Here is a 16129-nt window from a genome sequence, read left to right on the forward strand (position 1 = left end):
ATCTTTTCTAAAGATACTTAAATTAAAACAAATTTCAAAATGTTCTACTGGCCAAATAGAATGTGCCAGACTACGAGTTTTCCACCCTTGCTTTATAGTCTCAGGCTGTTGCAGTTTAGGTACTATACCCCCTGACTTGGTGTTATCTGACATTGTTTAATCTCCAACTTACACTCAATACCTAAGCATTTCAGAATGCCCTGGCCTTAGCTGGGGACAGGGTTAGCAACCAGGATAAGACAAGGGAAGACAAATAGGCTGGGTGCAGTGGCTCATACCTGTAATCCCACCACTTTTTGAGGCCGAGGCTGTCGGATTACTTGAGTTCAGGAATTGAAGACCAGCCTGGGGCAGGGCATGGTGGTGTGCACCTATAATCCTAGCACTCTGGGAGGCCGAGGTGGGTGGATCACTTGAGGTCAGGAGTTTGAGACCAGCCTGGCCAAAAGCCTGTCTCTACTAAAAATACAAAAGTTAACCAGGCTTGGTGGCAGATGCCTGTAATCCCAGTTACTTGGGAGGCTGAGGCACGAGAGTCAGGAGGCAGAGGTTGCAGTGAGCTGAGATCGTGCCACTGCACTCCAGCCTGGGCAACCGAGTGAGACTATGTCATAAAATAGGATAGGATAGAATAGAATAGGATAGAATAGAATAGAATAGAATAGAATAGAATAGAATAGAATAGAATAATCCAGCCTGGGCAACATGGAGAAATCCCTCCTCTACAAAAACAAACAAACAGAAAACTGAAATTAGCCAGGTGTGATGTTGTGCACCTGTACGTCCAGCTCCTCTGAAGGCTGAGGTGACCTGAGCCCAGGAAATTGAGACTGCAGTGAGCCATGATCGCGCCACTGCACTCCAGCCTGGGTGACAGAGTAAGACCCTGTCTCAAAGAAAAAAAAAATAAGAAAAGAAAAATAAAATGAAAAAGAAACGAATAGCAGAAATCATAGATTTCCCTTGGGTTGACTCTGATGGTAAAAATAGATGCTATCTGTGGAAGGATTCTTCTTCATTGTTCTTATTTAATTCACAGATAGATGTAAAAAGCAGATGCTTCACCTTTGTGATTTCAGACATTTTAAAAGCTGAGTCAAAATATGGTGTATATGATCATAAAGGACTTTCATTCTTAGATTTGCTAATATTTCTCACTGTTTGCAGAGACATATATACATTCCAGTAGTTTAAATGGAAACATGTTTGAATCCAGGAACATGTGTGTATCCCACAAACTATGAGTTAGAGTCATAGATTCTATTCTTGGTCACAGATTAATGAGGTCTCTGAATAACTAGATGGGAGTACATTTTATCTTCTCATTTTTTTCTTTGGTTCAATAGGAAGTGTCTTTTCCATAGACAGGTGTCCATATAGGATTTGCATACTCATCCAGCAGAAAATCTCTAACTTAGAAACAGCCCAAATTCCAGAAGAGTCATTTTTCACTGTTTTGACTAGACAGAAGTAGACATTATGGTTCATCTACAGTAGAATGAAGTAATGGAGAAATACTAAATTGTCCTCCAGGAACTTGCATGCAGTCACACGTATTCTAGTTTTACATAATGACATTTGGGGAAACATTTAAGAAATAGGCTGCGTTGCCGTTCACTAGCATCTTCGAAGAAATATTTTTCTCTCTCTAAAGTAGTGCAAATATGAAGGATCTAGGCTTATGATTGTAATGTTTCTTAGTTTTTACTTTGAGGTGTGCATGGCAAAAGTTAAAATCTCTCTTTAACTGAGTTTAAACTTCAACTACTAAACTTTTCTAAGCCTGGAAGGATATCTACCTAGCTTCATAGTGCCTTTCCCTACATGGAGATTTGAGAAGGAGTGTGAGGCTTTCATATATAACTTTATGGTTTTTTGTACCATAAAAATATATGTAAAATCATAATATGACTAAATTTTGCTCGATTTAATTAATTACTCTCATTAAAGTTTTTGAATTAGAAAATAATAAAATTAATTTTAAAAATCTTCCAAAATAAGAATTGGTATATTTCCTTTAAGAGCTTACATTTCAGTTTAACAGATAGTAAGACTGTCAAACATATTATCTCAAATTTGAATCTATAATAGTAATTGTTAAGCATATTATACACTTCTTCCATTGAGTCGTTACTGTTTTTTCCAGAGATCTACCCAGTTTTCTATACACTGTTTTACTGCATGAATTTGAAATGATTTATTTCCCAAACACTTAATAAAGGTTAAAAGATAAAAGGCTAAGATGTTATAGCAAAAAATCCCCCAAACCCCAACAAAGTAGTGTCTTAAAGAGCAGAGTCATTTGTTGTACTCTCACATAGCATTCTAAGGAGAGTCTTCTAGCTGGGTTGGTAGCTGTGTCCCATGCTGTCATTCAGCGACCCAGGCTCCTTCTTAGACATATCTGGGTTGTCGCTAAGCCTGGCCTTCATCTCTGTTGTTGAAGCTTGGTCACCACCATGTCCATTTGTGTGCTGGTGAGGGAGACAGAGTATTGAAGAGAGGCACGCCATGGTTGTTAGGCCCAGGCCTGAATGTGGCATCTGTCACTTCCTTTCATACTCTATGAGAGAAAACTTAGTTATGTAGTCTTACCTAATAGCAACAATAGAGGGGAGGGGAGGGGCTGCGACATTTGGAGAAAAAAATTGATTTTGCAGGCACTATTCACCAAAAATGAGATTGTTAGGGGGAAAAAATGCTGTAATCAAAGTGTAATTTCTTCGTGTGGTGTACTTTGAAACTTTTTGTATTTGTTTGTTAGGGCTGACATACCACAAACTGGGTGGCTTAACTATGATAAATTATCACCTCACAGTTCTGGAGGCTAGAAACCCAAGATCAAGGTGTCAACAGGGTTGGTTCCTTCTGAGGGCTGGAAGGGAGAATCTGTTCCATGGCTTTCTTTAGCTTCTCATGGTTTGCTGGTTATCTTTGGTGTTCCTTGGCTTGTGGAAGCATCACCTGGATCTCTGCCTTCATCTTCATATGGCATTTTCCCTGTCTCTATGTCCAAATAAAGACACCAATTATATTGGATTAGCAGCCCACCCTACTCTGGTGTGGGTTCATCTTATTATTACACATCTGCAGTGACCCTGTTTCCAAATGTCACATTCTGAGGTCCCAGGCATTAGTACTTCACCATATGACTTTTTGGAGGACAGTTCAAACTATAATACCTTTTAATGGAGAAGATGATTCTGTAGAAAAATTTAATTAGAAAAATTTACTAAGGCTGTAGATGTTATTTGTCACATTTTGATACTCAGTCTGATCTATAGATTTTTAACTGCCTAGTCTTTTATACTAAATCTGTTTTTTTTAATCACAAGTCACTTCTAAATTGTCTACAATGAGTATATAATTGACATGCAAAAAGAGAAAAAAATAATCTGTAATCTTGCCTTTTTGTTTTTGTTTTTTGTGTTTTTTTGAGATGGAGTCTTGCTCTGTTGCCCAGGCTGGAGTACAGTGGCATGATCTCGACTCACTATAACTCCTGCCTCCTGGGTTCAAATGATTCTCCCACCTCAGCCTCCCTAGTAGCTGGGATTACAGGCATGCACCACTACACCCAGCTAATTTTTGTGTTTTTAGTAGAGATGAGCTTTCACCATGTTGACCAGGCTGGTGTTGAACTCCTGACCTCCAGTGATACACCCACCTCAGCCTCCCAAAGTGCTGGAATTATAGGCATGAGCCACGGTGCCCAACCTGTAATCTTGCCTTTGAAAGAGAACTATTTGTACACCCTTGGTCTTTTTTCTGTGTGTATTAAAAATGTATGTTAAGTGATTTTTAATATTCCCTGGTTGATGGGATTACAGATTAAACTATGTATTTGCATTGGATCCATTCCAGATGTTTTTCTGTGTTAAAACTTTGCAAAGTTATCTTGTAATTGTACTTTTTATTCTTTGGCTCTAACTACACTTACAAAAGGCGGGAATGGATATAACTTTATCAGTATTCTCTGTCCACTCCTAATGGCAACTCTATCTAATGGAAACACATGGAAACAATCTTCCAGGTTTTTAACAGTTCTTTGGGCAGTTGTTCATGGCTTACTCACTGTCTGTCCTATTTCCTTTTAATCAGTTCTTTTTTTCTTTCTCTTGTGAAATGACTATGGTCAGATCTTGGAGGGGAAAATGGGTTACAGTATTTTAGGTGGGGATAGGGTCAGTGATTGTATTACACATGTGACTCATCAAAGCAAACTGTGTTAGGAATCTGTAATCCCAATGGTTGAAGAAGACAAAATCCAGTCATCATTGTAATTGATGAAAGCCAGGTTTTTTTGTTGCATTGGGTTATGTACAGTATTTTTCCTCAAAGTATACATCATATATTTTAATGTAGGGCTATTTTATACTCTTTGAATATATTGGATATTTATTTGGAAAACTGACCTATAAACCATGGCTTGTCACAAAGGCTAACAGTAAGACTGAAAAAATGAGATATTGATGGCTTATGTGGTATATTTTTAAAACTTTAAACTCATTGTTTTTAGACAAACGTTACTTTAGGTGTTTTCAGACTGGAAAATAGCAAGTGTTGTCTTCTGGGGAAAATTCCTAGGATAAATATTTGGTTCCCTCTGTACCTAAAAATGGGTGCATTAGACGGTCTTACATGGGGACTACTTGAGTCCTTTTATTGAGGGGCAGCAGAGATGATAAAGTCACTTCGGCTTTCTCCACTAGCCATTATTTTTATATTTTGAGTGGGTTATTTCCTCTAGTAATGGATATAATTATTTAAATATATCCATTATTTTAATTATTTAATAAATAATTAAATATTTTTTATTTTAATTATTTAATTATTTAAAATTAAATTTTAATTATTTAAAAGTGAATTCAGTTAACTCTGGCCCATGAATGTGTTTTTTCTAATACTGAGTCTTTATGCTTAAACACAAATCAAATTTGATTTAAATAAGATCCGGATATTTTAAAGCTTTAATTTTAGTATTTATTTCAATAGGTAATACATGTATATGGCTCACAATTCAGATTTATAAAAGGGTATGCAGTGAAGAGTATTTGATGTCTTGATGGTTTCTGAAGGTTCACTGAGAAAGCCGTGCAGCATTACATTGTCGGTCCCAAGCTTGAGTGAAGATGACCACCACCAATGTGTGTCAGTACTAGTGAAAACTTAGGGCTTGAAGCTAACATTCGCTGAGTTCTTATTACTGATCACAATACTATTGCCCTGAGAATGTTCCAGTGACAGAATCCATGATCATGTTTTCTTTATACTACTGTCTAGATAGGGATAACTGACTGCTTATAAGAATTAGAAAAGAAGAGTAACTTTCCACCCCATAAAGGCTGTTTAGTCATCATCTAGAAAGTTACCAAAGATTAGAATGGATCTTATTTTTATACCTTATGATTCACTCCTCATCTTCTATCAAGAATCTAGTAAATCAGGGTTAGTGAGAAGAAATTAAGAAAAAGATCAAGTAATTTGCTCATCATTCATTCTTCTCATCTTTCAGTTTTGTTCTTGTGTTCAGTTGAACACAGAAAGACTGGGTTTTGAGTCTATATTCTCTTAGCATGTTGTAGAGTCACCTGCTTCAAGTTGCATTGTAGTGACATATTCTTTTCTTTTATTTCATCAGTCATTTCACACACCTCTTTATGAAAACCACATACCTGTATTATTCCTCTTTCTAAAGCCATGGAAGCAAGAAATGTCATTGAGATTGTTTAAAAATGTATGTTTAATGATAGTGAACATAATTACTACTGCCATTTGTTTAATTGAATAATCTTTAATCAACATCTGATGAAAGTTTAGTCATTATTGATTAAAATGATTTCTTGAAACCAAACTCAATGCGTTGGATCATGTAGAAAATGAAATTGAATTCATGAAAATAGGTCTTTTAAGAAGGGTCACAAGACAGGACTCTGGATTACAGACTTGTAGTACAAGTAACCAGGGAAAGGTCTAGTTAAGATATTTATTGGCATTAGTTAAAAAAGGTTTGGCATTAGTTTAAAAGGGTTTGTATATTATTTTGTAAAGTGTTCTCCCTTTATGAGTTAAATCCTTACATTAATTCCTGTACTTGTCAGCATTTCCCTTAATTGAAAGATCTTGAGATACGAACTTCCTTATTTATGGTTGATACTAAGATTTTGGAACTATTTTGACATTATGCAGATAAAAATTACTCTGATAATATACAAACATAAACATTTTTGTGTGGGTCAGAAGCAACTTTTGAAGAGGGTGGCATTAGCTGTTTGTGAGGAAGGAGTAAATTTGATTAGTTCCAATTTTAGGAGCCTTGCCTTTGCATCATGTGTCTTTTAATTGTCTTTTCAATGTCATGTGATTCAAATTGTCTTTGTGTCTTAGTGGGGGTGTCGGACAAACTTAGTCTTAATATGTTACATAGAACATTATCAGAGACGTGTCTGAAAATCCATATATAAAGATATTGTCACAGTATTGTAATAATTAAAATAAAATAAAAATAACCTAAGTACTCAGCCATGTAATATTTGAAAAGTGGTATATCCGACATTGGATTACTATGTAGGCATTAAAAATCATACTTTTTTGTAAATATTTAATGACGTGTGAAATTGGTTACTAGACAAGTACAAAAATTAGGACAAAAGGCATATAAATAGCTTGACTCACATTTTGTTATATATGTTTATGTATGAAAAATGACTGGGCAAGAATTATGCCAAAATTGTTAACCATGACTCTCAGTGGTGAGATTATGATAGGTTTTTATTTTCTTTGTGTACTTTCCTATTATGGATGCCCATTACTTTTATAATCAGGATTAAAAACAACTACCATCTTATGAAGAAAAACAGGTAACAATAACTAACATAGGTTGAAGTCGTTAATGGATTAATAAATTATTGCAATTTAAGAGCATGCAGTTTTTTTTGATGAAAAACATTTAAGAAGTCAGACTTCTCATGATACTGAGGTTACTTCTGTGTCTTTAATATAACAGTTATAAAGACAGAACAAGTCTCAGATCATCAAGGTGGATCATTTCTAGGTAGTGTTAATTTTTAGAAAAATGATCCCCCTTTCTTTCATCCATTTGCCCTTGTTTTGACATTCAGATGTATAAAATTTTTTAAAGATGTTTTTTACATCTCTGTGCTTTCTTTTCTTCACACCAAAGATACTTAGTTCCTTTTTTATCATATGACTTAGTTTTCAGACCCCTTACCATTCTGTTCACTTGCAGTAGCAAGATTAGTATCCTATTTAAAATGTGGCAACAATATCTGGGTATAGTGTTTTGGATAGAGTCTGGCCAGTGCAATTGTAGTGAGGCCATAATATTTATAATATTAAGGTGATCCAGAAGTACCTAAAGATTATATAACCTTTAGGCACTGTTACATTGGTCACAGACATGAAGAATTGACATTACTTGTCATTCTTCACCCAACAGAAGAGAAAAGATTGGCTCCAGTGTCACTGCTAGGTACATAACATGAAATGAGGATACTTGTAGACTGTTGACTGGCTGGTAAAGGCCTCCATAGATGTAACTCATATGCTGTGCCTGTCACTCTAAGCTGTTGACCTGACATGTAGCTTGGAGACCATGTGGCAGATGTGGTGGCTGGACTGTGAAAGTGTGGAAAGCCTCACTTTGGGAGATTTCACCTTGTTTGGATATTGAATTGATAGTGAGAACGCCTGTATGCTTTTTTCTTCTCTCTGGACTCCTTGAATTACCTAGGGGAAAGGACTCAGCCACAGGGTGACAGTCTTTAAGATGATGGGCTGGGTGTAGTGCCTTTTTATCTGGCTAAAGTAACATTTAGTAAAGAACTTTAAGCTTTACTGATTTAAAATGACTTCACAGAAGAATCAATACAATTTAAAGCTGGATGTGGTATTGTCTTTTTCTTCTAGTCGAGGATGTTGTGGTCTAAATAGTCTTAGATTGATTTTTTTTCAAGTTTATACAGGTTGTTGGTGGCAGCCAGAACTTAGCGATATTCTGACTTTATGCTTGACTACTGTTAATACAAGATAAATGTTTTTATTTAAATCAGCAATTATCATGCCCACATTAATGGGATATGTTTCTGTAGTGAGAGAAGTTCTGCCTGAAACTGCAAGTTTTGTTAAGTATGGCTCTGAATTAAGGTCATTGTGGCATATTAGAGGGACAACCAAAAGGCTGGAGGCAAATTAATACACTAAATAAATGTATGGATTTTATAGTACTTTGTATTTTGTTTAAATAGATTCAGAATCACCCTAAGGTTTATCATTTTGAAGTTTGTACCTCCGGTACTTTACTTTCTAAATTTCATCTAGGAGATTTACAGTAATGATTTGTTGTCATCTCATGAATCAGTTCTTTATTTGAGTTTGGGACTCCTTCTGGTTTCTTAACAATGATCTTTGGCTTGATGTATTTGGTGTTTTTGATTTTATCTGGATAAAGTATGTTGCTTTAAAATTTGTTTTTTGGCCAATTCAATTATTTCAACTTCCTTTCGTTCCTAAATAGTACTTTTTAATTTCTAGGCTTTGTAGTTTATGTGGTTATAGCTCCTACCTTCCTGCATGAAAAAGGAGAGGAGAAGACCTTATTTTGCACCACTTGACTCAGCTTCTCTGCTCTTCCAGCCACAGCTGCTTGGGCCCGGGTGTGGGTGCCACATGCAGCAACAAACCTCTATACAGTGTACATGACCTGTTTGGCATGCTCTGTTAACTCAGCCGAGCCAGACTCATCTCTATTGAGTTAGGAAGCTAAGATCAGGAGTGAGAATGAGAACAGAATGGGGAGGGTCATGAGGTAGCATGGAGTGAGGGAGAGGCCAGGAGTGGCGCTGTTCATCATGGGAAAGCTGGGGTTAGGAGAGGGAGAAGCTGTGAGTAAGTGGTGAAGACTCATCCGCGGAGGGAAGCATGAAGCAGAAAACAGAGGGGGAAACAGATGTTCCAGAGTGAGTGATGCTCGTACTTGGAGTTGGCACAGTTTGGGATGCATCTCAGGTTCTTTTTCTGTTTTTGTTTTGTTTTGTTTAAAGAGATGGGGTTTTGCTCTGTTGCCCAGGCTGAAGTGCAGTGGCGTGATCATAGCTCATTGCAGCCTAGAACTCCTGGGCTCCAGCCATCCTCCCAGCTTAGCCTCCTGAGTAGCTGGGACTATAGGCATGAACCGGCATGTCTAGCTTTCAGGTTCTGATCTATAGTTGTCCCTAGAGTCTTCTCCCCTTCTCCTGATGTAGTTGGGAAACTCTCTACAAGGCCTCAATCATGAAATCAACTGTGATGCATAAAAGGCATTCAGTTAACTGGGATAATTGCATAATCCTCCTTTCTTCAAAGGGTTTATGCACTCACATGTTAACAAAATTTGCTGTGTGTAGAGTAGTTTAGCTCCTCAATGAGTGCCCCACATTAAGTTTTATCTTTAAAGGAGCAGTGCTCTTTGTATAAAAGATATTTGTCAAATCTGTCATTTAAAATATGTATACTACAGTAATACTACAGTAAAACATTAGACCATACTACACCAGTGTATGGTGAACTCTCTCCATATATTACATATATACTATAAAAGAATAATATTCAACATGTTTCTTTTCGCTAGTCAGTTGCCAGCTTACTCAAGAAATAATGGGATCATTGATGTTAATATTAATATGTTAGGTGAAAAAGTGAGTGCTATCCTTTTATGTTGCTGAGCTTTTACCTTGCATATCAGAATTTCCTCCTTCTCTTTGTCATTGGCATTAATATTGTTTTCATCATTCTTACACTTTTGTGGGAAGTTTGTAGGCAGCCAACATGCAGAAAGGTTAGCATGGCTTATAAATATTTTCTATTTTTCTTATTGGTAGTTATGGAGAATGCTTTGTTACTCTATGCCTCTCTAAGTAACATGATCCTTGAATAAATGTATTAAATATCCTAATGTTACTCTCTCATTTTGTATGTTTAACAGTTAATGGCTTGTCCCAAACTAGCTCTTTGGCAGGTTTTTTGTTGTTGTTGTTATTGTTGTTGGATGTAAATTTCTTCTTAAAAGGAGTTGTCTCTTGGCATTTTAAGTGGCGGAGAAAAAATTTCATTATTTTCTTTTTTCTGTGTGTGAAATCAAAACAAGAAGTGTGTACATATGGCTTTTCTTCTTAGCATTTGCTACTTTTGTTACCCTGGATTATCCAGTTATTCAAATTTTCTGCTTCCCAGTGGGTGAAGTACTGATAAGTGGAGAAGGAGGGAATTTATTTTTTTTTAACTTAAAAATTTTTTTTTTTTTAACAGTTGCAAGATTTAATAGAATGAAATAGAGTGAAAACAGAGCTCCCATACAAAGAGAGGGGACCCAAAGAGGGTAGCTGTTGCCAGCTCGAATGCCTGGGTTTATATCCTGATCATTGTCTCTTCCACTGTGCTCTCAGGCAATAGATGATTGGCTATTTCTTTACCTTTTGTTTTTGCCTAATTAGCATTTTAGTGAGCTTTTATCTGATTGGTCAGGTGTGAGCTAAGTTGCAAGCCCCGTGTTTAAAGGTGGAAGTGGTCACCTTCCCAGCTAGGCTTAGGGATTCTTAGTTGGCCTAGGAAATGCAGCTAGTCCTGTCTCTCAGTCCCCACTCGCAAGATGAAAACCCAAGTGCTGTTTGGGAGATTGGCCGACGACCACTCTGCTTCCTGCTGAATTGGGGCGTAATAGGGGTTGTGCAGTTGAGATTTCCTCGGGAGGGGTGCCTTTGATGTCATTTACATTGGAGCATGGGCTAGCAGGCCGGTCCAGGGGTCCGCAGTAGATCTTAGTCATAGATTACATCTGGGGCTCCATTTGAAGAATCATTTGTAGTTTTACAGCTTTGATTCTGGAAGAGACAAACTTAACAAGGAGGTTAAAGATACAGGGATTGAAATGTATGGTCTGCAGTGCAGGGGATTATTTCTTTGGCACACTTCACAGGCCCTATCTGCTTGATAGTTTTGAAAAGGCCTTGTCCAGTAAATAATAATTTGGCCGTCTGATGGGTGCTATCAATGCCTAAGTGAAAGGTTTGGTGAAGGTTTTAAGTAATTTCCATTGGTTAGCTGCAGGCAAAAGTATTTCTCTTTCTTCGGTGGCTAGCCATCCTGAGGGGAGGAAACTGTGTCCTCGTGAGTTTCCCAATTCTATTTCTTCTGCTGAGTAATGGTGCTTGGTTTCCCAGAGGGGATTACCCCATACTAGGGGTCCTTCAATAAGCATTTCTCATGGAGGGTCCCACCTTGCGGCTCTTTTGGCTTCAATATCTGCTTGGCAGTTCCCTTCTATTTCCCTTTCCTTTCCTTTCTGATGACCCTGGCATTGTAAGACTGCCACCTATTTAGGTTTCTGTACAGCCAATAATAGTCTCCTAATGGCTTCTGATGTTTGATAGGTATTCCCTTGGAAGTTAGGAATTCCCTTTCTCTCCATATTGCTGCATGGGCATGGAGGAATGGTTAAGCATACTTAGAGTCTGTATATATATTTGCCCTTTTTTCTTCTCCTAATTTTAGTGTCCGAGTGAGGGCTATTAGTTCTGCCAGCTGAGCGCTAGTTCCTGGAGTAAGGGAATTACTTTCAAGTATCCATTATCACTGACTACTGCATACCCTGCTTTTAGAAGTCCTTTTTCTACAAAGGAACTTCCATCAGTATACAAACTGAGGTCGGAATCAGTCAAGCGAACCTCTAAAAGCTCCCCTCGAGCGGTGCAGATTTGAGCAATTACTTGTTGACAGTTATGTTCTATTTTTTTCTTCATCGTCTGGAAGATATGTGACTGGATTAAGAGTTGCACAGGTGTACAGTCGCAGCCCTGGTCCTTCAAGTAATAGAGCCTGATATTTAAGCAAATGGCTGTGTGACAGCCACAAGTCTCCTTTAGCAGTGAGTATGCCATTCACATCATGAGATGTCCACACAGTAAGATCTCTTCCCTGTATCATTTTAACTGCTTCAGATACTAAGACTGCTACTGCTGCCACTACCAGTAAACAATGAGGCCAACCCTTTGCCACTATGTCAATTTCCTTAGTCAGGTATGCCACAGGTTACAAGCTGGTCCCTTGGGCCTGTGTAAGGACTGGAGGGAGGAAATTTAGCCAAAGTTGTAACTGACAGTAAGCAAGATATAGAGGCCTCTGTATTTCCTGCTTGGTTCTCTTTCTTGAGTTCATCATTAATTTTATGAAAGAAGAAAACAAAACAGAAAAATAACCAGCTTCAATTTCCATGTGCCTGTTTATTCTGGAGTTACCAGGAAACCTTAATCTTCAGTGAATAAGAACACTTTAAACCCAATTAGTTTGGAGTTGTTTTCTTAAATAGAACTTCTTCCTGTTATGTTTTCCTATTGGCATTTGTAAAACAATGATTCATGTGTAAATCAGTAGGAGGTGCTGTTTGAGAAGCTTCCTGACATATTCCTAGGTTGGTAGGTTTGAGAGCCTAAGCTTTTCTTGGCTTCAGTCAGTATGTTGAGAGGGGAAGATATTAACAAGATTAAGGAAGTGATAGTTTTCAGTATGTAGTTGGAACGTGGGTATGTGTGCCTTCTTGAGTATCACTTTGTTGTCCTTTTCATATGTTAAATATGATGGGCTACCTCATAATCTGTCGTTCCAAAAATTATCATGCCTTCTTCTAAATTCCATGAGAATATTAAAGAAGTAGTAATTTTAACTTTCAAAGAGCTTTTGTTCTGAAGGGAAAAGATGCTTGTAAGATGATGTTAGCATACATTTGTGCAGGTTTCACAGAGCTGCTAAGGACGCCATTCATGAGACATTATTGCCTGTCCTCTGAGCCCAGCACTGTACCATATACAGTACTACAGAGGGGGAAGGGAGACCCTATGGCTCCTGTCCCCAAGAAGGGCATACTCCAGAGGAGAAGTGGCACAGAAGTGCCACCCAGTGTGGCAAGAGCTTTACAATGGAGGAAATGGAGGGAGTGACTTTTTTTTTTTTTTTTTTTTTCCTATTCTGAGGACTCAGGGAAGATGAATTTCCTGAGAGAAAGTGTTTGAGGTGGGTTTTGAGGACTGGGTAAAAGGAATATAACTAGTACGTTGGATGAAGGGAGGAAAGGCTCTGTGGCACAGTTTCTGAGCAGAGGGCAGAGTTTACATTAAGATGCCTTCCAGACCTGTGACTCCATGACCTGAATGCCCTAATGGAGACAAAATGGAAAGCCATTTCCAGCAGAAAGAACCAACTGATTGCCTTTGCAAAAGCAGAATAAGGAACAGAGGAGACTGTTTTTTTCTCATATAGCCCAGAAAACAGATTAAAGGTTTTACATATACACATATATATGTGTGTGTGTGTGTATATATATATATTATCACTTCATCTGAGCTAGTTATTTACAAATTCTTTAAGTGAAAGTTTTAGAGGCTATGTAGAAGGATTTGAAATCTAAAAGTTAGGAGATCATATTGTTTCTATTCATTGTTGATATGGTTTGGCTGTATTCCCACCCAAATCTCACCTTGGACTGTAATAATCCAAGTGTCAAGGGTGGCCCCGTGTCAAGGGTGGGGCCAAGTGGAGATAACTGAATCATAGGGGACATTTCCCCCATACTGTTTTTGTGATAGTGAGTAAGTCCAGGAGATCTGATGGTTTTTTTAAATGGGAGTTCGCCTGTACAAGCTCTCTTGCCTACTGCCATGTAAGACATGACTTTGCTCCTCATTTGCCTTCCACCATGATTGTGAGGCCTCCCCAGTCATGTGGAACTGTGAGCCAATTAAACCTCTTCCTTGATAAATTACTCAGTCTCAGGTATGTCTTTATTAGCAGCATGAGAACAAACTAATACAATTGTCTACTCAAAGAAGATGAGAATTGAAAATGATAGCCAGGGTGACCAAACATTTTGCAGTATAGTTGCTTTGCAGCATCTGACTTCTTTAGTGCCAGGTTTAGGGACAAATTACTACTTTTTTCTACTACCTTCCTAAATGATAAATGCATTCCCAGAGAGATTAACTTTTAACTGTGCCTTGAAACATGAGTTTTCAGCTATTGTGATGCCTTCATTACATTCTGAATGATAAAATTGCCAAGTTCAGAATGACAGCTGTAAAATAAATGGCATCATTTTAATTAAGTTCTGAACCTTTGATGATATGCAGTTTTAAAAAAATGTATTTTCCAGGAAAACAGTTGCAAGTTTCGACTTTGTGGTTTACTTTTGGCTGTGTTTTATGGAAATCAAATGAAAACTTCTGAGAAAAAGAGACAAATGATTCAAATTTGGCAAGTAATAGAAAATTGGGTTCCATTTGTATAAAAGATTCCCTGAAATCATTCACTATCAGTTTAGCACACTCTGGTATTAGCATTTAACCACCAGTATACTGATGAACAAGTACAGAGGAAAAAGCCAAGGATATTTGAGATCCAGTATCATATGCAGAATAAATGTAATAACTTTTAGGGGCGGATTTTCTTTTCTTCTTCTTTTTTTTTTTTTTGGAGACAGAGTTTTGCTCTTGTTGCGCAAGCTGGAGTGCAATGGTGCAATCTCAGCTCGTTGCAACCTCCACCTCCCAGATTCAAGCAGTTCTCCTGCCTCAGCCTCCCGAGTAGCTGGGATTATAGGTGCATGCCACCACGACTGGCTAATTATTTGTATTTTTAGTAGAAATGGGGTTTTACCATGTTAGCCAGACTGGTCTCTCCAACTCCTGACCTCAGGTGATCTGCCGCCTCAGTCTCCCAAAGTGCTGGAATTACAGGTGTGAGCCACCACACCTGGCCTAGGGGCAGATTTTCAGTTGAATTATTAACTGGAATTCATGTTCCTGTTCCCGTTTCTCCAGTTCTACCATCAACCATTTTAGTGGTAGTAAACTCTTAACCTAGAGCACCATTCTTAACCCTGGATGCAGGTTTGTCTGAGGAACTTTTAAAAACTATTGATGCTTTAACTAGAGATTCTGATTTAATTGTTCTGAAAGTAAGGCCTGAGCATTAGTGTTTTTTGGAAAAGCTCCTCAGGTGACATTACTCTGTAGCCAAGGTTGGGAACTACTGATGTGGAGTACAGGTAAGTACAAAAAGAAGTTGTAAATTTTTGTTCATCTGTACTGCTAATAATAGGAAAGGAATTACTCTTGAACTACACAGTGGCGAGGGTTGCCAACCCCCACCCCACTGTGCAGTCAAAAATTTGTATATAATTTTTGACTCCCCAAAAGCTGAACTACGGATAGCCTAGTGTTGACCAGAAGCCTTACTGATAACATAGTCAATTAAGATGCATTTTGAATGTTATATATATTATATAATGTATTCTTACAATAATCTAGAGAAAAAATGTTTTTAAGCAAATCATAAGGAAGAGAAAATGTATTTATTATTCATTAAATGGAAGTGGATCGTCATAAAGGTCTATATCCTATCATCTTCATGTTGAGTAGGCTGAGAAAGTGTGAAAAGAGGAAGGGTTGGTCTTGTCTCAGGGGTGGCAGAGGCAGAAGAAAATCTGTGGCAGACCTGTCACAGTTTAAACCCCTGTTGTTCAGTAGTCAATTGTATATGTATTTTGTGTATTCGTGTCAATTACTGATGGGTTTAACTTTCTGTTCAGTTTCATTCTCTTAGAGGGTATAATGTGAGATACTAGTTCTGCACTATCTTAATAAATATCAAATGAAAAAAGTTTCTTGGTAAGATAAGTTTGAGAAATACAGCCATTTACAGTTAAAAAATAGTTCTTTCCCATAAAACTGGTTGCAGACTGAAATGTGCTGGTTATTTGCATTTTATGCATTTGTTACAGAAATACGTAATTTGTGGCACTTCCCAATATTGTTTGATGAGATGATTTCTTTTTCTTGCTAGAAACTCCATTCTACAAAATTAAACAATCAGTGAATCATTTGGAAATCCATTTTTTTCACTTACTGAGATCTGTGTTAGGAATGGATGTGACGTAGCTATATAACAGAGGCTCTCTTGAAAAGTTCCTCAGCGAGCCTTATCAGAAGGGTGAGAGTGTAAATTATTTCAAGGTACACAATTCTTTCCTAAAAGATAACTGTTACCTTTTTATATCCATGCTCAGAATTTCCCTGAAAACTCA

General features: G+C 37.6%; 1 protein-coding gene across 3 annotated transcripts in view; it reads left to right on the forward strand.

Moving 5' to 3' along the window:
* BICC1 (BicC family RNA binding protein 1) overlaps positions 1–16129 on the forward strand; it is a 328457-nt gene that overhangs the window by 113064 nt on the left and 199264 nt on the right. The window lies entirely within an intron of this gene.

The sequence above is a fragment of the Rhinopithecus roxellana genome, chromosome 11 (genome assembly GCF_007565055.1).
Source record: "Rhinopithecus roxellana isolate Shanxi Qingling chromosome 11, ASM756505v1, whole genome shotgun sequence".
NCBI lineage: Eukaryota > Metazoa > Chordata > Mammalia > Primates > Cercopithecidae > Rhinopithecus > Rhinopithecus roxellana.